This window comes from Carcharodon carcharias, chromosome 6 (assembly GCF_017639515.1).
Source record: "Carcharodon carcharias isolate sCarCar2 chromosome 6, sCarCar2.pri, whole genome shotgun sequence".
NCBI lineage: Eukaryota > Metazoa > Chordata > Chondrichthyes > Lamniformes > Lamnidae > Carcharodon > Carcharodon carcharias.
The window spans coordinates 148,946,253-148,969,449 of record NC_054472.1 but is presented as its reverse complement, the minus strand read 5'-3'; the positions used below and the strand labels follow the sequence as shown (position 1 = coordinate 148,969,449).

The 23,197-nt window shown below is 42.4% G+C and overlaps 1 protein-coding gene across 2 annotated transcripts in view; it reads right to left on the bottom strand.

The window, feature by feature from the left end:
• Window positions 1–23,197, bottom strand: part of LOC121278999 (SREBF chaperone) — a 203,855-nt gene extending 180,658 nt beyond the window's left edge. Inside the window, exon 1 of one of the 2 annotated variants that reach the window (XM_041189711.1) lies at window positions 23,073–23,197. The gene's annotated coding sequence lies outside the window, so the exon portion shown is untranslated. The remainder of the gene's footprint in view (window positions 1–23,072) is intronic. The other variant, XM_041189710.1, reaches the window with a different exon arrangement.

The window sequence follows — 23,197 nt, the reverse complement described above, 5'->3', positions numbered from 1 at the left end:
TGCATACTAACCTTGTCTGATTCATGCAATCAGACACCCAGATCCCCCTCAATCTGAGCTCTGCAATCTCTCTCCATTTTTTATTCTTCCTGCCAAAACGAATGATTTCACATTTTCCCACATTATACTCCATTTGCTAGATCTTTGCCCACTTAACCTATGTCACCTTTGTAGCCTCCTAACGTCCTCTTCACAATTTACTTTCCTACCTATCTTTGTGTCATCAGCAAATTTAGCAATCGTACCTTCGGTCCCTTCATCCAAGTCATTTATATAAATTGTAAAAAGTTCAGGCCCCAACACTGATCTTTGTGGCACACCACTCGTCACATCCTGCCACCCAGAAAACATTTATGCCAACTCTGCTTCCTGTTAGCTAGCCAATCTTCTATCCATGCCAACAAGTTACTCCCTACACCATGGGCTTTTATTTTCTGCAATAACCTTTGATGTGGCACCTTATTAAGCATCCTCTGGAAATCTAAGTACAGTACATCCACTGGTTCCCCTCTTTTATGCACAGCACATGCGACTCCTTCAAAGAATTCCAGTAAATTGGTTAAATATAAAAATAGTCAATATAAGATATCTGTCCAGTGGGGCAAGAACAGGCAGTGAAACAGAATACCAAGTATCTTGGTCCACATATTTAGTTAGCACTTCCACGAACTGAACACCAATACAGGATAAGTGCAAACCCTAATCTGTAACTGGCCCAGGATATCCATCATGCTACTACAGATATAGTACCTCAAAACTATCAACCTTAGGACTGAGGTAGTGCCAGATTGCAGGTCTTGCTCAATTTTGAGTAGGGCAATTTGAGTCAAGGTTTGCTCAGAGCATAGGAATAGACCAAGCAAGGAGCAAAAGGAATAAATACTTAGGTGCAACACCAGCCAATGCAGTGCCTAGTTGAATTGTCCAGTTAAGTATTTTTTTGAAACGTCAAAAATGACATCATGAGGACTCGAAACGTCAACTCTTCTCCGCCGATGCTGCCAGACCTGCTGAGTTTTTCCAGGTAATTCTGTTTTTGTTAAGTATTTTTTGTTTAATTTGCTCAATTAAGATTGATGCATGGCACATTCCAAAAATGTCCTGTTTTCATGCAACTCCGGTTTTTTGGATAGCTGGATTTGAGACACTATACTGTAGTACCATCAAGCCAGGGGGTCAACCCTGGTTCAATGAAGAGTACAAGAGCACGCCAGAAGCAGCACCAGGCATACCTAAAAATGCAATGGCAACCTGGTGAAGCCATAACACAGAACTACACGCTTGATGAATTGGTGGAAACAGCATGAGATAGCGCTAAGCGATCCCATAACAGACAGATCGGATGAAAGCTCTGCATCCTGTCATGAATGATAGTGGACAATTAAGTAATGGGAGAAACATCCCCATCCTCAATGGGGCAGTCCAGCACATCAACGAAAAAGACTAGGCTGAAGCATTTGCAACTACCTTCAGCTAGAAGTGCTAAGAGGAACATCTATCGCAACCTCCTGCTGAAGTCTCTAGATCTTCAGCCAATTTAATTCACTCCATCTGTTATTAAACAGCTGAATGCATCAAATACTGCAAACGCTATTGATCCTAACAACAGAACTAGCCTTACCCCTAGCCAAGTTCTTCCTGTACAAGAACACGGGGAATTTTCCACATTGTCAGGTAGATGCCAATGTCTATTCTATACATGAAATAGAGGACAAACTCAATCTGGCCAATTACTGCCCCATCAGAAACAGAAACAGAAATACCTGGAAAAACTCAGCAGGTCTGGCAGCATCGGCGAAGGAGAGCACAGTTGACGTTTCATCACCCTTCAACAGAACTGTATAAAAATAGGAAAGGGGTGAAATATAAGCTGGTTTAAAGGGGGGGGGGGGTGCTTGTGGGGACAAGCAGCCAGTAATAGGTGGAGATAAACAAAAGCTCACAGACAAAAGAACAAAGAGGTGTTGAAGGTGGTGATATTATCTAAAGGAATGTGCTAATTAAGAGTAGAAGACAGGACAGATAAGGTACAGATAGCTCCAGTGGGGGTGGGGGAATAAACAATGGATGGAAATACATTTAAAAATGGAAATAGGTGGGAAAAGAAAAACCTATATAAATTATTGGAAAAAACAAAGGATGGGGAAGAAATGGGAGGGGGGTGGGGATGGAGAAGAGTTCGAGATCTAAAATTGTTGAACTCAATATTCAGTCCGGAAGGCTGTAAAGTGCCTAGTCGGAAGATGAGGTGCTGTTCCACCAGTTTGCGTTGAGCTTCACTGGAACAATGCAGCAGGATGGGCATTTGGGCAAGAGAGCAGGGTGGAGTGTTGAAATGGCAAGTGACAGGGAGGTCTGGGTAATGCTTGCGGACAAACAGAAGGTGTTCTGACAGTCACCCAGTCTGCGTTTGGTCTCTCCAATGTAGAGGAAACCGCATTGGGAGCAACGAATGCAGTAGACTAAATTGAGGAAAGTGCAAGTGAAAAGCTGCTTCACTTGAAAGGAATGTTTGGGCCCTTTGACGGTGAGAGAGGAATTGAAGGGGCAGGTGTTGCATCTTCTGTGGTCGCATAGGTAGGTGCCATGGGAGGGGGTTGAGGAGTAGGGGGTGATGGAGAAGTGGACCAGGATGTCACGGAGGGAACAATCCCTACAGAATGCCTCGGGGGGGGGGGGGGGGGGGTGAAGGGAAGATGTGTTTGGTGGTGGCATCATGCTGGGGTTGGCGGAAATGGCAGATGATCCTTTGAATGTGGAGGCTGGTGGGGTGTTAAGTGAGGACAAGGGGGACCCTATCATGTTTCTGGGAGGGAGGAGAAGGGGTGAGGGCGGATGCCCGGGAGATGGGCCAGGCACGGTTGAGGGCCCTGTCAACCACTGTGGGTGGAAAACCTCGGTTAAGGGAGGACATGTCAGAGGAACTGTTTTTGAAAGTGGCATCATCAGAACAGATGCAACAGAGACGAAGGAACTGAGAGAATGGGATGGAGCACTTACAGGAAGCGGGGTGTGAGGGGCTGTAATCGAGGTAGCTGTGGGAGTTGGTAGGCTTGTAATGGATATTGGTGGACAATCTATCACCAGAGATTGAGACAGAGAGGTCAAGGAAGGGAAGGGAAGTGTCAGAGATGGACCATGTGAAAATGGAGGGGTGGAAATTGGAAGCCAAGTTAATAAATTTTTCCAGGCCCAGACGAGAGCATGAAGCAGCACCGAAGTAATCATCGATGTACTAGAGAAAGAGTTGTGGAAGGGGGCCGGAGTAGGACTGGAACAAGGAATGTTCCACATACCCCATAAAGAGACAGGCATAGCTAGGGCCTATGTGGGTACCCATAGCCACACCTTTTATTTGGAGGAAGTGAGAGGAGTTGAAGGAGAAATTGTTCAGTGTGAGAACAAGTTCAGCCAGACGGAGGAAAGTAGTGGTGGATGGGGATTGTTTGGGCCTCTCTTCGAGGAAGAAGTGGAGAGCCGCCAGACCATCCTGGTGGGGGATGGAGGTGTAGAGGGTTTGGACGTCCATGGTGGAGGAGGCGGTTGGGGCCAGGGATCTGGAAATTGTAGATGTGACGTAAGGTGTCAAAGGAATCACAGATGTAGGTGGGAAGAGACTGGACAAGGGAGGAGAGAGAGAAGGGAGTCAAGATAGCGAGAAATTAGTTCTGTGGGGCAGGAACAGGCTGACACGATCGGTCTGCTGGGACAGTCCTGTTTGTGGATTTTGGGTAGGAGGTAGAAGCGGGCCGTCCGAGTTTGGGCGACTATCAGGTTGGAAGCTGTGGAAGGAAGATCCCAGAGGAGATGAGGTCAGTGACAGTCCTGGAAACAATGGCTTGATAAAAACAAAAAACTGGGGATGCTGGAAATCCAAAATAAAAACGGAATTACCTGGAAAAACTCAGGTCTGGCAGCATCGGTGGAGAAGAAAAGAGTTGATGTTTCGAGTCCTCATGACCCTTCATAAGAACAATGGCTTGATGTTCAGTGGTGGGTTCATGGTCCAGGGAGAGGTAGAAGTGTCTGCAAGTTGACGCTCAGCCTCCGTGAGGTAGAGGTCAGTGTGCCAGATGACAACAGCACCACCCTTGTCAGCGGGTTTGATGACAACGTTAGGGTTGGACCTGAGATAATGGAGTGCAGTAAGTTGAGAGAGAGAGACAGGTTAGAATGGATGAGAGGATCAGAGAAATTGAGATGACTAATGTCATGCCAACAGACCACTGTCAATCATGGAACGTGTTGTCAACAATGCTATCAAGCTGCATAGACTCAGCAATAAGCTGTTCAACTTGGGTTCTGCCAGAACGATTTTAGATGGGGTGGGGACGATGGCATAGTGGTGTTATCACTGAGCTAGTAATCCAGGGTAATGCTCTAGGGACCCAGATTCAAATCTCACCACGGCAGATGGTATTTGAATTCAATTAAAAATCTGGAATTAAGAGTCTAATGATGACCATGAAACCATTGTTAATTGTTGTACAAACCCATCTGGTTCACTAATGCTCTTGCGGGAAGGAAATCTGCCATCCTTACCTGGTCTGGCCTACATGTGACTCCAGACCCCCAGCAATGTGGTTGACTCAAAAGGAATGAAACCAGGTGGACCACCTGGCATCGACCTAGCACCAAAACGACAATGGCAAACTCAGCCCTGTCGACCCTGCAAAGTCGTCCTTACCAACATGTGGGGGCTAATGCCAAAATTGGGAGAGGAATCTGACATAGTCATCCTCACGGAATCATACCTTACAGATAATGTGCCAGACACTACCATCACCATCCCACTGGCAGGGCAGGACAGACCCAGTCAAGGTCGTGGCACAATGGTATACAGTCGGGAGGGAGTTGCCCTGGGAGACCTCAACATCGACTCCGGACTGCATGAAGTCTCATGGCATCAGGCCAAACATGGGCAAGGAAACTTCCTGTTGATTACCACGTACCCCACACCCTCATCTGATAAATCGGTGCTTCTCCATGTTGAACACTACTTGGAGAAAGCACAGAGGGCGACAAGGGCACAGAATGTACTCTGGACGGGGGACTTCAATGTCCATCACCAAGAATGGCTTGGTAGCACCACTAAATGAGCTGGCTGAAAGGACATCGCTGCTAGATTGGGTCTGCGGCAAGTGGCGAGGGAACCAACAAGAAGGGAAAAACATACTTGCCCTCATCCTCACCAGCCTGCCACAGGTGCATCTGTCCATAACAGTATAGATAGGAGTGACCACCGCAAAGTCATTGTGGAGACAAAGTCCTGCCTTCACATTGAGGACAGCTACACTGGCATCTATCTGGCTATGTGGAAAATTGCCCAGATATGTCCCATACACAAAAAACAGAACAAATCCAACCTGGCCAATTACCACCCATCAGCCTACTCTTGATCATCAGTAAAGAATTGAAGGGGTAATCAACAACGCTATCAAGCGGCACTTGCTTAGCAATAACCTGCTCACTGCTCGGTTTGGGTTCTGCCAGGGTCACTCAACTCCTGACATTTATAGCTTTGGTTCAAACATGTACAAAAGAGCTGAACTCCCAAGGTGAGGTGAGAGTGTCTGCCCTTAACATCAAGGCTGCATTTGGCAGATTTTGGCAAAACTGGAGTCAATGGGAATCGGGGGAAAAACTCTCCATTGGTTGTAGTCATACCTACCACAAAGGAAGATGGTGTGGTTGTTGGAGGTCAATCATCTCAGCTCCAGGACATCAGGGCAGGAGGTCCTCAGGTTGTGTCCTAGGCTCGACCATCTTCAGCTGCTTCATCAATTACCTTCCTTCCACAAGGTCAGAAGTGGGGATGGGATGTTCACTGATTGCACAATGTTCCGCACCATTCACAGCTCCTCGGTCACCGAAGCAGTCCGCATCCAAATGCAGCAAGACCTGCATAGCATCCAGGCTTGAGCTGATGCAAGTGGTAAGTAACATTCGCCCCACACAAGTGCCAGACAATGACCATCTCCAACAAGAGAGAATCTAACTATCGCCCCATGGCATTCAATGGCATTACCATCACTGAATCCCCACTATCAACATCCACATAAATACTGTGGCTACAAGAGCAGGTCAGAGGCCAGGAGTCCTGTAGCAAATAATTCACCTCCTGACTCTCCAAAGCCTGTCCACCATCTACAAGGCACAAGTCAGGAATGTGATGGAATACACTCCAATTGCTTGGATGAGTGCAGCTCCAACAACACTCAAGAAGCTTGACACCATCCAGGACTAAGCCTGCTTGATTGGCACCCCTTTCAAAATATTCACTGACTCCACTACTTACAAACAATGCTAAGTGTGTACTGTCTACAAGATGGATGCAGAAACTCACCAATGCTCTTTTAGGCAGCACCTTCTAAACCCACAACCACTACTATTGACAAGGGCAGCAAACACATATGAATAACACCACCTGAAAGTTTTCCACCAAGCCACTCACCATCCTGACTTGGAACTATATCGCCATTCCTTCACTGTCACTGGATCAAAATCCTGGAACTCCCTCCCAAACAGCGCTGTGGGTGTACCGACACCACAGCAGTTCAAGAAGGCAGCTCACCATCACCTTCTCAAGGGCAGTTAAGGATGGGCAATAAATGCTGGCCTAGCCAGCGTTGTCCACAGCAAGTAAAGGAACAAAATCAACAGTCAGCATGGTTTCATCAAGGGGAGGTCATGCCTGACAAATCTATTAGAATTCTTTGAGGAGTTAACGAGTAGATTAGACAAAGGAGAGCCAATGGATGTTATCTACTTGGACTTCCAGAAGGCCTTTGACAAGGTGCCGCACAGGAAGCCGCTCAGTAAGATAAGAGCCCATAGTGTTAGAGGCAAGGTACTAGCATGGATAGAAGATTGGCTGTCTGGCAGGAGGCAGAGTGGGGATAAGGGGGTCCTTCTCAGGATGGCGGCCAGTGACTAGTGGAGTTCCGCAGGGATCAGTGTTGGGACCACAACTTTTCAATTTATACATTAATGATCTAGATGAAGGAACTGAGGGTATTCTGGCTAAGTTCGCAGATGATACAAAGATAGGTGGAGGGACAGGTAGTATTGAGGAGGCGGGGAGGCTGCAGAAGGATTTGGACAGGTTTGGAGAATGTATTCCATCTGCCACTTCTTTGCTCAATGTGGGGAAGTGTGAGGTCATGCACTTTGGTAGGAAGAATAGAGGCATAGACTATTTTCTAAATGGGGAGAGAATTCAGAAATCTGGAGTGCAAAGGGACTTGGGATTCCTAGTCCAGGATTCTCTTAAGGTTAACTTGCAGGTTGAGTCGGTAGTTAGAAAGGCAAATGCAATGTTGGCATTTATTTCGAGAGGATTAGAATATAAAAGCAGAGATGTGCTGCTGAGGCTTTATAAGGCTCTAGTCAGACCACATTTAGAATATTGTGAGCAATTTTGGGCCCCATATCTCAGGAAGGACGTGCGAGCCCTGGAGAGGATCCAGAGGAGGTTCATGAGAATGATCCCAGGAATGAAAGGCTTAACATATGAGGAACGTTTGAGGACTCTGGGTCTATACTCGATGGAGTTTAGAAGGATGAGGGGGAATTTGATTGAAACTTCCAGAATACTGAAAGGCCTGGATAGAGTGGACGTGGGGAAGATGTTTCCATTAATAGGAGAGACTAGGACCAGAAGGCACAGCCTCAGAGTAAAGGGAAGACCTTCTAGAACAGAGATGAAGAGAAACTTCTTTAGCCAGAGAGTGGTGAATCTATGGAATTCATTGCCACAGAAGGCTGTGGAGGCCAGGTCATTGAGTGTATTTAAGTCTGAGATGGATAGGTTCTTGATTGGTAAGGGGATCAAAGGTTACGGAGAGAAGGCAGGAGAATGGGGTCGAGAAACTTATCAGCCATGATTGAATGGCGGAGCAGACTCGATGGGCCAAATGGCCTAATTTCTGCTCCTATGTCTTATGGTCTTAAAGAGACACCAATATGAAGTATACAAAAGTGCAGGGGCCTTTAGGTCTTGAGCTCCATCCTCCATCCCCACCCCCTTTCTGTTTCCCCCTTCCTTTTGTTTTTTTTCCAATAAATTATATAGATTTTTCTTTTCCCACCTATTTCCATTTTTAAGTATTTTATGCTCTCCCCACCCCCACTCGAGCTATACCTTGAGTGCCCTACCATCCATTCTTAATTAGCACATTCGTTTAGATAATATCACCAACTTTAACACCTATGTGTTCTTTTGTTCTATTGGTGACATCTTTTGATGATCTGCTTCTATCACTGCTTGTTTGTCCCTACAACCACACCACCCCCCTCCACTTCTCTCTCCCCCTTCTCCCCCCCCACCCCCCCCACCCTTAAACCAGCTTATATTTCAACTCTTTCTTGGACTCGAACTCAAGTTCTGTCGAAGGGTCATGAGGACTCGAAACGTCAACTCTTTTCTTCTCCGCCGATGCTGCCAGACCTGCTGAGTTTTTCCAGGTAATTCTGTTTTTGTTTTTGACGTCATGTTGAACTTGTTTAAGATGTTAGTTTGGCTGCAGATGGACTAATGCACCCAGTTCTGGCTGCTGCATTTTAGGAAGGATGTGAAAGCATTGTAGGGAGTGCAGAAAAGATTCACGAGAATGGTTCCAGGGATGAGTAACTTCAGTTAAGATAAGGTTGGAGAAGTTAGGACCGTTTTCCTTGGAGAAAAGGTAGCTGAGAGATTTGATAGAGGTACTCAAAAATCATGAGGGCTCTGGACAAAAGATGGAGAGAAACTATTCTCACTCATGAAAGGACTGAGAATAGTACAGATTTAAAGTAATTCACAAAAGCCATGTGAGGAAAAAAAACATTTTCACGCAGCAGGTGGTTATAGTCTGGAATGCACTGTGTGTGATGGAAGGTTCAATCACCGCATTCAAAAGGGAATTAGACTTATCTGAAAAGAGTGTGCAGGGTTATGGGGAAAAGGCAAGAGAATGACACTAAGCTGCTCATTTGGAGAGTCGGTGCACACGTGATGGGCCGAACACCGCCTTCTGCACTACAATAAATCTTTGAATCTGTGAAATAGTATCTTTAGAGGATAAACTCTACTTCGTCAATAGTGCTTTTAAATAAAAATAATTTTGAACCAGTTGCAGTGGCTATATTGTCTTTAGTAAAAATACATAGTTGGGAACACATTTACTAAAATCGATACCTGTTGAGTTGTATTCCTTGGAATTTAGAAGTTTAAGAGTGATTTCATTAATTTTTTTTCAAGGTATTAAAAGGAGAACAGAGGGTAGATTCATCAAAACTATTTCCACTAGTTTGGGAGTCTCGGATCAGGAAGCATTGTCTGAAGAATAGAGACAGACCTTGTAAAATCAGAATCCCCTCCAACTGCACTTTGTAATATTAAAACCGCAAATCCCACGAACACAAATACTGCAAATAAACAGACCAAACCTTTTAACATGGAAAAACACAGATAGCCCTAGGCTATTTCAATCACCCCCCCCCCCCCCCCCCCAACCCCCACCCCCCGCCCCCCGGACCACCCCACCACCCACCCGGGCTATTTGTACCTTGCTCGTCCTGCTTTCTACCCTTAATGTCACCTATTAGCACATTTCTTAGCTAATATCGCCACTGTCAACACCTCTTTGTCCTTTTGTCTGACATCTTTTGGCAATCTCCACCTATCACTGGCCCTCTATCCAGCTCTACTTGTCTTCCTGCCCCCACTTAACCCAGCTTATATTTCACCTCTTCTATTTTTCCTTAGTTCTGTTGAAGTCATATCGACTCGAAACGTTAACTGTATTCCTCTCAGCAGATGCTGTCAGACCTGCTGAGTTTTTCCAGGTATTTTTGTTTTGGATTTCCAGCATCTGCAGTTTTTTGCTTTTATCCATTGTTTCTGTTGTGGAAACAACATCAATGAATGGGTGTGTCTGGACCAAGGCATGTAATAGACTGAAGAGATTAAAAGGTGCGAAACACTGACCATCCAGCAGGGTGACTTCATGAAATATGTTCATTGTTCAGCAGAATGTCTTCAGGAAATGTTTTGATATTTTCGATAAGGATCATCATAAAAGGCCAAGATTGAAGGGTCTGGCACAGCAGTCAGAAGGGTCAGGACTGGTCTCCATGACTCAGGCCTATTTTCAACACCGGACAGGCCAGCCGTGTTGAGGATTCTAAGTGCTTTCAGCTGCACCATGGTGATATTGGCTTGAAGGTTTTAGACTGCAGTCAAGAAGTGGGGTCAGGAATGATCAACCTGACTTGCGGACTTACAACTCACCACGTGGTTGGTCCTTTTGGTGAAAGTTGTAAGTTATCAGCCAAATCTGAGGGGTATTGGGGCTGAGGTCTAAAAGGTAGTTTAAGGGTAACATCCAAATTCTGAGGGGGCTGGGATGAATTGAGCAAGGTTTCTGGCAGAAAAGTGGGGTTTTGCCTGTGGTTTTTCTGTACAGGCTTTAAGTTTTTTTTTTTAAATGTTTACAGAAAGCTGAGGTTAAATCTTGGAGGGATTTAATTCGGGCTAACCAATTATGTGTTGCACCGTGTCACTTACACTAGTTTAGAGCTCTTGTATCAAGGCATTAGGAGTGTTTTAAGAAACAAGTTTGTGGCTGAGCCAAACCCAATGTCTGTAATTTTGTCCTTTATAAAATCCAAAAGTCAAGAACCATCAGTAAGAGGAAATAAGAGCAGGAACTCTCTCAACCTTTCAGGAGTGAAAGTAGAAACCACTTCTTCACACAAAGGGTGGCAGAAGTTTGGATATTAGATCAATTGTTACCTTTAAAACTGGGACTAGGATTTTTGTTTGCCAAAGGTATTAAGAGGTATGGAGTTAGGTTGCTGTTCAGCCATGATCTCACTGAATAGCAGAACAGGCTTGAATGGCTAAACAGTCTACTCCCTTCTGCAACTTTGGTGTCATATTTGACCCTGAGAAGTTTACAACTATATGGTCACCAAGACCACCGATACCCACCTTTGTAACATTGCCTGACTTCATTCATCTGTTGAAGTCCTCAGCCATGCCTTTTTTCACTTCTAGACTTGACTATTCCAATGCATAACTGGCTGGTCTTCCACACTCTACCCTCCGTAAACTTAAGGTCATTCAAAACTCTGCTGCCTATGTCTTCAGTCATACCAAGTTTCATTCGCCTATCACCCTTGTGCTTGCTAACCTACACCGGCTCCCAGTTGAACAATGTCACGATTATAAAATTCTCATCCTTGTTTTCAAATCCTTCCATGGTCTCACCTCTCCCAATTTCTTAAGTCTCACAACTCTGAGATATCTGCGCTTATCTAATTCTGAACTTTTCAGCATCCCTGATATTAATCACTCCAGTATCAGGGATCGGGCTTTCAGTTGTTTAGACCCAAGCTCTATAATTCCCTCTCTACACCTCTCCAATTCTCTGCCTCACTTTCCTTCTTTAAGATACTCCTTAAAACTTACTTCTTAGATCAGTTGACTAAAAGCTTCATCAAATATCCCATGTAACTGTGTCATATTTTGTTTTATAATATTCCTCTGAAGTGCCTCAGGACATTTTCTTATGTTAAAGACACCATACAAGCTATGAGGCAGACACAGAGGCTGCAAAGAGATATAGACAGGTTAAGTGAGAGGACAATAAGGTGGCAGCTGGAGTATAATGTGGGGAAGTGAGATGTTATTCATTTTGGTCCTAAGAATAGAAAAGCAGGATATGTTTTCAAAAGGTGTGAAACTTGTAAATATTGATGTTCAGAGAGACTTGGGCGTATTTGTACAAGGAACACAAAGTTAGCATGCAGGTGCAACATGCAATTAAGAAAGCAAATGGAATGTTGGCCTTTATTGCAAGGGGGTGAGACCACACCTGGAATACTGTGCAGTTTTGGTCTCTATATTTGAGGATATACTTGCATTGGAGGCTGTACAGTAAAGGCTCACTAGATTAGTCCCTGGGATGTGAGGATTGTACCGATGAGAGGCTGAGCAAATTGGGTCTCTGTTCTCTGGAGTTTAGAAGAATGAGGCGCGACCTCATTGAAATATTCAAAATTATGAAAGGGTTCGACAACGTATATACTGAGGTTGTTTCCCCTGGCTGAGGAATCTAGAACAAGGGGGCACAGTCTCAGAATAAGGAGCCAATTATTTTGGACTGAGATGAGGAGAAATTACTTCAAAGGTCTGTGAACCTTTAGAATTCTCTACCCCAGAGGATTGCGATTGTGCCATAATTGAATATATTTAAGGCTGAGATAGACAGATTTTTGGTGTCTCGGAATCGAGGGAAGTGGGTGGGAAAATGGAGTTGAAGCCCAAGATCTTCAACTCCATTTTGATCGTATTGAACAGCAGAGCAGGCTCAATGGGCTGTATGGTCTTTTCCTGCTCCAATTTATGTTCCTATTTTAAAAGAAAAAGTTTCTCTATCGAACCTCTCATTATTTCTAAAACTTTTGGATTCACAAATGGAAAGTTATGAGAACCTTTTGAAGCAAAATGTGAATTGTCAGCGTGCTCAAACAGCTATTACGTCATGGGAAAATGTAATCTTCAGGTTTCTTTGAATACAGTGATATTTTGGAAAGATCCCTTAGGATAATATCCTTGCTGGAAACAACAAATGACTGGAGTCCTATGAAGCCAATGAGTTAGCTAAAATTTTAATGTAAACAAATCGTTTAAACTTCCATGTGCTATTTCTTGTATTTTTAGTACCTTGCTACAGCATCAACTTCTAAACAGCTGTAGTATTTAGCATCAGCTTATTTCCACAACTTTTTTAACACTAACACTTTTTTTAAAAAGCCAGCACCCCTCACCTAATTATAAATCTATAAATTACTCTCACTGTACTTAAGCTACAAATCTGTGAAACATGTACTGAGTATCCTCAGTGTGGATAAATTTGATAGATAATTGTTTTTAACATTTAATCATAATTTTCAATGTAATCCAAAAAGATCAGATGCTGGAGCACAGTATCACTATGGAAATTAGGCTGTTTTATAAAGTTTTACAGGGGCAATGTATAACATTGTTATTCCCCGATGGTCTGCTGGAAAACAACTTCCCTGTACTATAGTAGTTGGCACGTGATGCTGTTTTCTCCACGTCAAGCAGCAGCATGATGTTACATTCAATTAAACACAGGGTATTCTATTCTTTCATAGCATGAAGTGAAATAAAACCTGAAACTGATCTTTAACTGATTGTGAGAGATTGTGGGGGTGGGTTATCTCAATTGGCTAGATGGATAGAGCGTGATGCAGAATGACGGCAATAGCACAAGCTCAATTTCTGTACCAGCTGTAATAGTTCATGGAGGCCTGCCTCCTTGCCTTGCCCCATGCTTGTGGAGTGGTGACCCCTCAAGACATATACAGCCAACTGTCTTGCTCTCTTTCAACTGAAGATAGATGCCTATGGTCCCTTGTGGACACAGTTAATTACCAATTACATTTGTTTGCCAGAGCCTGCTGTGTGTCATCTACATGTTTCAAGACAAACACATCCCTGGAATGAGATGAAATGGCACTGATTTTAAAAAAAAAACTCATCTCAATCCCAATTAGCATAAATACAATTGTGACATTGCCCTTTTCCTGGATCATTTAATCTTAGGGTATCTTTAAAGTAAAGAAAGACTTGCATTTATGTAACATCTTCTGTGACTTCAGGACATTCTAAAGCACTTTTCCTACATTACAACAGTGGCTGTAAAGGGGAAAATATGCCCACAGCAAGCTCCAATAAACAGTAATGTGTCAATATAACAGATAATCTGCTTTAACAACAATGGTTAAGGGATAAACATTGACTAGAACATTGAAAAAATCTCCATAGTACTGGATTGGAATGTCAGTCCAGATTTTGTACTCCAGTTTCTTAAACCTGTAACGTGTTGATTCAGATGCGAGTGTGCTACCACAGAGCCATGCTGACACTTATGCACAGAATTCAGTTAATATATTTAACTTTGGAATGCCTCTTTCCATATGAGAAAAAGGGATACAAACAAGGTGCTGCATTTAGTTTATTTAAAAAAGGGAAAAAGTAGTGGGTATTAAGATTAAAATCAAATGCAGTGGAGGCAAGGTGACGAGTTATTTATACAAATTCAATAAATTTTGTAGTTTGAAGTAGCAGAAATTTTCATCTGTTTTTATATAAGCATCACTTAAAGAAATTATATAAATGTGGTTATTGCTATAGGATAACAGACACATTTAAACAATAGCCTTGGGGGAAGGGAAACTCAAATGTGCAACTACTTGAAATTGAATACAGGACTTGCGTGGGTCATCAAGACAAAGAAAAAAAGCAGTACCTTTTTAATATAGTTTTACATTCAGGGAATTTCAGCACACTGTTACACTGGAAACTAATGGGAACTTCAAAGTTATGGTGTTTCCTTTGTTAGCAAGACCAGATTGCAAACCTCGAAATCTTAGACTGATCCCAGACAACATGCATTGAGGCAATGCTCCTGAGAGCCCAACTGCACTAGGTAGGGCACAAAGTTAAAATGAAGGACCATTGCATTCTAAAACAGCTGCTATATGGAGGCTAGCGTCTGGAAAAAGAAACTAAGGTTGGCCACGCAAGTGCTACACGGACATGATTAAGGGAAATCTGAAGTGGCGGCGACATCAAGCCTAATCAGCTGGAAGGATCAGCGCGAGAGAGAATTTGCTGGAGAGCCCTGATCTCCTTGAAACTTCTGTCACTTTTGAAAAGGATCAACAAGAATGTCTTATTGCTGTCCATGAGCAACGTGATAGATCAGCATCTGTCCATGTCACAACATAAGGGTTCCAATGCCCCAACTGTTTCCGAATGTGTCCAGACTGGGACTACAAAACCATCTCCCTGCTCATCATTGATGAGCCTGCACATCCATCATCGTCTTAATCTCGGAGGACAACCATTATCATCACCATCACTTCTTACACTTCAAAACATATTTACTGATGCTAACATAAATAAAACACAAATGTGTACTGATATATTAGGAAAAACTACTCAAGCCAATACACTTCAATATTGTGCCACAAAAACAGAAAATGCTGGAAAAACTCTGTCTAACAGCATCTGTGGAGGGAAAGACAGAGTTAACGTTTCGAGTCCGTATGACTCTTCAGAACCTTTTTAGCTCTGAAGAAGTCATATGAACTCAATGTTAACTGTTTCTCTCTCCACAGATGCTGTTAGAGCTGCTGAGTTTTTCCAGCATTTTCTGTTTGTTTGATTTCCAGCATCCACAGTATTTTGTTTTTATCAATATTATGCCAATTGACTTCTTGTGTTCTTCAGTTAACATAGTGTCTCAATGTTATATCCCAGTGCTTTAGAGCTCAAAATGCTTTTCCAAGATACTAAAGTTCAAAAGAAACACTGTACACCTCAATGTTTACAAGTGCTTAATAACTTTTAAGTATTATAGTACAGCAATTTCACATGTGCTTTACTGCAAGGCTCATGGAAAACATTTACTCATTTTAATACTGATGAAATGTTACTGCCAAAGTACAGAAAGTATTTCACTTTGTTGTTCATGCTAATGTTGATTTTTGTTATTTCCTTCTTAATTCTGTCAGTTAGTTGCCATAAAGCTGCCTCTGCTCCTCCATAGGCTCCAAGTTAGCAGCAGCCTTCTCACGTATTGATTTTGAGTGAAATTTGAAATTCTATCAAAGGCACACCCAAAATCCTTATCTGGTTTATCTCTGTTCTCAAGTTGTTTGACTTGCTTTGTGTTTCCTGTTTTTATTTTGGAGTTCTCTGCTTCTTTTCCGGTATGTTGATAATCAAAAGAATCAAAGAAGCAAGGGCACTTCAATTCTGTTCCCCTTTAAAACATTGCTCATGTTTTTTAAAAAAAATTTAAGAAATTAAAGTAGAGTACACTGCAGGTCAGTCAGCACCAGTGAAGGGAATAGGAAAGTAACCTTTTCAGTTACAGGTTTCCAGCGGTTTTAAAGAAGAATCTGCATCCAGAACATTAATTTACTTGCTATTTCCACAAATGCTGACTGACCTGCTGCATGTTTTAGCAATTTATATTTCTCTTTCAAATTTCTAATATTTGAGGCTTTTCCTTTTTCTCCATTTTTATGAGTCATCAATTACGTGTAAGGTTCATGCGATTTGTTTTCAAGACTATATATCCACCTTCTTTATTGATACCAGAATCAGTTAATCCTTCAATTTGGCAACTGAACTAACTTTGTGAACATATATTTAATTGAAGCTGTAACTCAAACCAACATGCAAATCACTACTTACAGAATGCCCTTTTTTATAAAGTGCCAGGGCATTTTTTATGATTGAAGCCCTCGAAACACAAACAGACAACAAATGTACCAATAAATTATAACCTTTCTCCTTTCAACAAACAAACACACACGCACATATGTTCAAATCACACCACGGCAGCTGGTGGAATTTAAACTCAATTAGTTAATTTTTTAAAATCTGGAATTGAAAGCTAATCTCAATAAAGGTGTCATGATTATCATAAAAAAGGCGGTTCCCAAATGTCCTTCATGGAAGGAAATCTGCCTTCCTTACCTAGTCTGGCCTACAAATGATTTCAGACCCACAGCAATGTGGTTGGCTCTTAACTGTCCTTTGAAATGGCCTAGCAAGCCACTCACTTGTGCCAAACTGCTACAGAAAAGTCAAAAAAGAATAAAACTGGACTGACTATCTTGCATCAACTTAGGCATGGAAACAACAATGGCATACCCAGCCCTGCTGATCCTGCAAAGTCCTCCTTACTAACATCTGGAGGCTTGAGCCAAAATTGGGAGAGCTGTCCAACACATTGGCTGTTGCTTGGCTAATTCCCCAGACACTATCATCGCCATCCCTGACTATATCCTGTCCCACCAGAAGCAGTGGCACAGTGGTAGGTGGGAGGTAATTGCCTTGGGAGTCCTCAACATTGACTCTGGACCCCATGAAGTCTCATGGCATTGGATTAAACATTGACAAGGAAACCTCCTGATTACCTTCCCTCAGCTGATGAATGTGTACTCCTGTATGTTGAACACAATTTGGAGGAAGCGCTGAGGGTGGCAAGGGCACAGAATATACTCTAGTGTGGGACTTCAATGTCCTTCATAAACAGTAGCTAGGTAGTACTACTACTGACCGAGCTGGCTGAATCCTAAAGGGCATAACTGCCAGACTTGAGGGAATCAACAAGAGGCAAAAACCAACTGACCTTGACTTTACCAATCTACCTGGCGCAGATGCATCTGTCCGTAACAGTATTGGCAGGAGTGACCACCATACAAACATTGTGGAGATGAAGTCCTGTCTCCACACGCATGATTATTTCCATTGTGTTGTATGGCATACCACCATGCCAAATGGGAAAGATACAGAACAGATCTAGCAACTCAAAACTGTGCATCAATGAAGTCCTGTGGGCCATCAGCAGCAGCAGCAGAATTGTTTTCAACCATAACCTGTAATCTCATGGTATACCCCTCACTCTACCATTGCCATTAAAGCAAGCGATCAACCCTGGAGGAGAGCATGCCAGGAACAGGACCAGGCATATCAAAAAATGAGGTGTCATCCTGGTGAACCTACAGAACAGGACTACTTGCATGCCAAACAATGGAAGTAGCAAGCAACAGACAGAACTAAGGGATCCCACAATGGATCAGATCTAAACTCTGCAGTCCTGCCACATTCGGTCATGAATAATGGTGGACAACTAAATAACCTACAGGAGAAGGATGCTCCACAAATATCGTCATTCTCAATCATGGGGGAGCCCAGCACATCAATGCAGAAGACAGGGCTGAAATATTTGCAACTACCTTTAGTCAGATGTGCCGAATGGATGATCCAGCTTGATCTCATGAGGTCCCCAGCATCAGAGACACCAATCTTCAGCCAATTCAATTCATTCCACATGATATCGAGAAAAAGCTAAAGGCACCAATTATTGCAAAGGCTATGGGTCCTGACAACCTTCTGTCAATAGTACTGAAGATTTGTGCTCCAGAACTAGCCACACCCCAAGCCAAACTGTCCAGTACAGCTACAACATTGACATCTACCCGAGAATTTGGAAAATTGCCCAGGTATGTCCAGTCCACAAAAAGCAGGACAAATCCAACCCAGTCAATTATCACTCCATCAACAAAGTGACGACAGGTGTTGTGGACAGTGCTATCAAACAGCACTTACACAGCAAAAACCTGCTCACTGGTGCTCAGTTTGGTAACCACCAGAGCAACTCAGCTCCTGACCTCATTACAGTCTTGACCCAAATATTGTCTAAAGGGTATTAACTCAAGAAGGGAGGTGGGAGTGACTACCCTTGAGAAATGCAGTATTTGACCATTGGAGCCCTGGCAAAATTGAAGCAATGGGTATCAGATGGAAAACTTTCCATTGATTGCAATCATACCTAGCACAAAGGAAGATAATTGTAGTTGTTGGAGGCCAATCATCTCAGGCCCAGGAGAGTGCTGCAGGAGTTCCTCAGCATAGTGTTCTAGGCCCAGCCATCTTCAGCTGCTTCATCAATGCCCTTCCCTCTAAGGTCAGAAGCAGAGATGTTTGATGATTCCACAATGTTCAGTATTATTTGCAACTCCTCAGATACTGACACAGTCCGTGTTCATATGCATCTGGACAACTTTCATGCTTCGGCTGATAAACGTAAAGCAACATTCGCCCCTCATAGGTGCCAGGTAATGGCCATCTTCAATAACATAGAGTCTAACCATCTCCCTTAATATTAAATGGCATTACCATTACTGAATCCCCTGCTAGAAACATCCAAGGGCACTAGCATTAATCAGAAACTGAACAGGACCAGCCATAAAAATACTGTGGTTACAAGAGGTCAGAATTTCAGCAGCAGATAAGGTGGGGCAGAGTCAAGTGCTGTTATGAAATTGGAAATAGTCTTAGTGATGGTGCACATATAGTCAGAAGCTCATCTCAGTGTCAAATGTGATGCCAAAGTTGCAAGCAATCTGGTTTAGCCTCAGACAATTGCTTTAAGGACTTAAAAAAATAGAAACAGCAATAGGCAATTGGCCTTTTGAGCCAGCTCCATCATTCAATAAGATCATAGCTGACCTCCTACCTCAAATCCACCTTCTCACACCATCCCCAAATCTCTCAATCCTTAGTATCCAAAATTCTATTGATTTCTTCTTAAATATATTCAAATGACTGAGCATCCACAGACCTCTTGAAGTAGAGAATTCCATAGATTCACAACCCTTGGTGAAGAAGTTCCACCTCATCTCAGTCCTAAATGGCTGGCACTACATTCTAAGGCTGTGATCCCTTGTGCTAGATGCACCAGCTGGGGAAACATCTGTCCAGTATCTATCCAAACAAGCTCCTTAAGAATTTTATATGTTTCAATGAGATCACCTCCCATTCTTCTAAACTCCAGAGAATGTATGCCCTGTATACTCAAACTCTCTCAACCCAGTCATCCCAGGGACCAGTCCAGTGAACATTTAATCTCCCTATAAGGCTAGTATGTCCTTCCTTGGGGTAGAGATGTCAAAATTGTACATAGTGGGCTCAGCCAGGTCCTACATAATTGAACCAGGACCTTTTTACTCATAAGCAAATCCCTTTGCATTAAGATAACATACCATTTTCTTTCCCAGTTGCTTGCTGTACCAACATGTTAACTTTCTGTGATTTGTGTACAAAGATACCCAGGTCCCTTCACATACCATTTCCCAGTCTTGCCTTTCAAAAAATATTCTGCTTTTATATTTTTCCTTCCCAAGAGGCTGCACATAGTATTCCATCTGCCATATTTTTCCCCACTAATTTAACCTGTCAATATCCCTTTGCAGCCTCTTTTGAGTCCTCCTCACAGCTTACTTTCCCACCCAACCTCGTATCGTCAACAAATTTGGATTCTGTACATTACACTCAGTTCCCTCATCTAATGTTATTGCTATTTATTATAAAGAACTAAGGCCCAAGCATTGATCCCTGCAGTATCCAGCTAGTTATAGCATGCTAATCCGAAAATGGCTTGTTTATTTCTATTACTTCTTCTCCGTCGGTTAACCAATCCTCAATACTACTCCCAATCATCTTGCTGAATACTTATTGAAAATCCAAATATATCTCACAACACACTGGTTTCCCCTTATCCATCCTACTAGTTACATCCTCAAAAAGCTCAGATTTGCCAAACAGGTTTCACTTTCATAAATCCGTGCTTACTCTGCCTAATGATATTACAATTCTCTAAGTGCTCAATTTTCATGCACCTAATAAGATGACAGCATTTTCCCTATTATTAATGTCAGGTTAACTATACTTCCCTGTTTTCTCTCCCTCCCTCCATTCTTGAATAGTGGGGTTATGTTTGCCATCTTCTAATCAATACAGGCTGTTCTGAAATCTACGGAATCCAGAAGATCAAAACCAAGGCATCTACTATCCTTGTAGCTACCTCTTAAATCCTAGGATGCAGGCCATCAAGTCTAGGGGATCTACTGACTTTAAGTCCCATTAATTTTTTCAGCAGTATTTCTTTATTGATTATAAATATACCCAAGTTCCTCATTTCCACTAGAACATTGGTTCCCTATTTCTGGAATGTTTTTGTGTCAACTGTAAAGAGAGATACAAAGTATTTGTTTAATTTCTCTGCCATTTCCTTATTCCCCATTATAATTTCTACTGTCTCTGCCTGTATGGGGCCCATGTTTATCCAAGTTGCCAGTGAGAGGGATGGAGTGAGTAAGCTAGGGAATGGAGTATGTGTCTGAGATCGAAGACGATGGCTTTGGTCTTACCAATATTTAGTTGAAATAAATTTCTGCTCATTCAGTATCAGATATCAGACAACCAGTTGACAATTTAGAAACAGTGGAGGGGTCGAGACAGGTGGTGGTGAGGCAGAACTGGTGCTGTCAACATACATGTCCAAAATAAGTGTATTTACAAATGAGGTCATTGATAGGCACCACGTAGATGAGAAACGGAATGGGTGCAAAGGATAGATCCTTAATGGTGCAGGAATGGGAAAAGAAGCCATTGATGGGATTCTCATTACAATTGGATAGGTAAGGAAGGAACTAGGAGAGTGCAGCCCCACTTAGTTGGACCTAGCCTCACCTAGTGGAGAGGAGTTGGACAATGATGGTGTTGTTCACCATGTAAAAGTCTGCAGCCAGGTCCAGAAGGGCAAGGAGGGAAAGTTTACCATTGTTACAGCTACATACAATATTAGCTGTGACTTTGACAAGAGTTGTTTCAGTACTGTGGCAGGGATGGAAACCCAACTGGAGGGATTAAAACATGGAGTCCCCAGAAAGGGGGTATGGATTTGTGAGGCAACAGCATTCTCAAGAATTTCAGAGAGGGGGTAATTTTTTTGAGAAGATTGTTGACAGCAGATTTGAAGGTGGTGAGGGGACAGGAGAGAAAGCCATGATCAATGTCAACTAACATGGTAGGTAGGAAAGGAAGTTGAGTGGTCAGCAGTTTAGTGGAATAGGGCTGAGGAGGAGGAGGGTGCACTGGACAAGACAACAGAATCTCTTGTTAAATAGCAATATTGTGATTGACTTTTGATATAAATATTTGGCAATGTAACAAAGTTATTAGAAATTTGATCCTGGTGATCATTGGGAGTATGAAAAGAGATGGAGTGGTAATCCTATCACAAAATAAGCATAGCCTAAAGCACTAATAACCATTCCTATGTATATAGATATAGAGCAGTGGGCAGTTTTGACAGATCTAAATGATTATAATTGACAACAAGCATCTGAGTTTGTTTTTGTGGAACTTTAACATGTCATCCGTCATAGAACAATGGAAAAGTCCCAATTAACATTTGAAACAAATGTAATTTGAATTGCTCGAGGGGGGGATAAAGTTCATAATTCAAAAAAACTTTCGAAGAATCTGTCTCACAGATGCGGTTTCAGTACACTTTTACAACACGTTATGTGTAAACAGATTAGTACCGTCATGTAGACAGGCTAAAAATGCAGCATTTTAATGACATATGGTGCACTTCCTCCTTCCCGAATATATACCGAATATATATTAAGAAAAAGCTGCTATGTTGTCACAACGTAATTTGTGCAGGGATCGGATCATTTGATCAACTTCAAAAGTGGGACACGATGTAAAATAACACGATCATCGATTTGCGATCACAATGGGGCACAAAGCAAACATTCACTCAGACGAGTTAAAAACAATCCCATCAGAACAATGTTTTACTTAAAAAGAAATTTCGGGAGGAAGAAACACCCAAAACTCCATAAAAGGAAGATACCGAAAGACATTATCAATCCAGGGTGCAAAAAAGTTGAGGTCAAATAATAAAAGCGTCGAATTATCACAAAAACTATATAGTGGAGCGGTTAATTTTTCGGATACATAATATTGCTTTAAACTACGATAAACAAATCTCACTGGAAAAAGGTTTGGAATATCACTCGAGCTTCATTTTAAATTAGAAATAAAATTCGATTCAAAATGCGCGAAATTCACAGCAAAGATATGACTAATACAGTCCTGGTTTTAAATTTTAAAAAAATCAAGACATAATTAGAAGCAAAGTAAATAAATGAAACGTTTTGAAAATCCGTAACGTTTTAAGCCTTGTGATAAATACTTTTAAAAATATTGAACAGATATTGATTAAAAATGACGATCTTATAAAAACATTTATGAAAAAAAAAGTAATTGCTGATTCTCGCTGCAATGAGATTTTCGTGCAGGTGTCACCGCATAATGGAGTCGGTGTTGTTTTAAATAATGTAAAAGCAAAAATGAGCATTTTTTTTAAACAAAAAGTAATAACAAAGGAAAAGATGAGGTGAGAGGGTCCCTCCAGAGCAAAAACAGACACAGCACGGCTTTTGGGCCTAGCTGAGCTGCTCTTACTCACTCACATACATACATACACACACACACACAGGATGAGACAGAAAACTAAATTATTCAATGACTCAATCAACCCTTCCTCTCAGTTCAGACTGACTAATTGATGGAGAGCAGCCACATGAACCGGTTCTTTATACGGAGGTGGATCCCTTACCTAGCGCCGATTTAAGTCCTTCTCCTTGAGGGTTTTTAATCACTGGAGTAAAGTCCCTGAGTTTCAGCTGAGTCGCCGCTCGAGCGCGTCTCCTCAGTAACACGCGGGCCCCCGCCGCACACCGG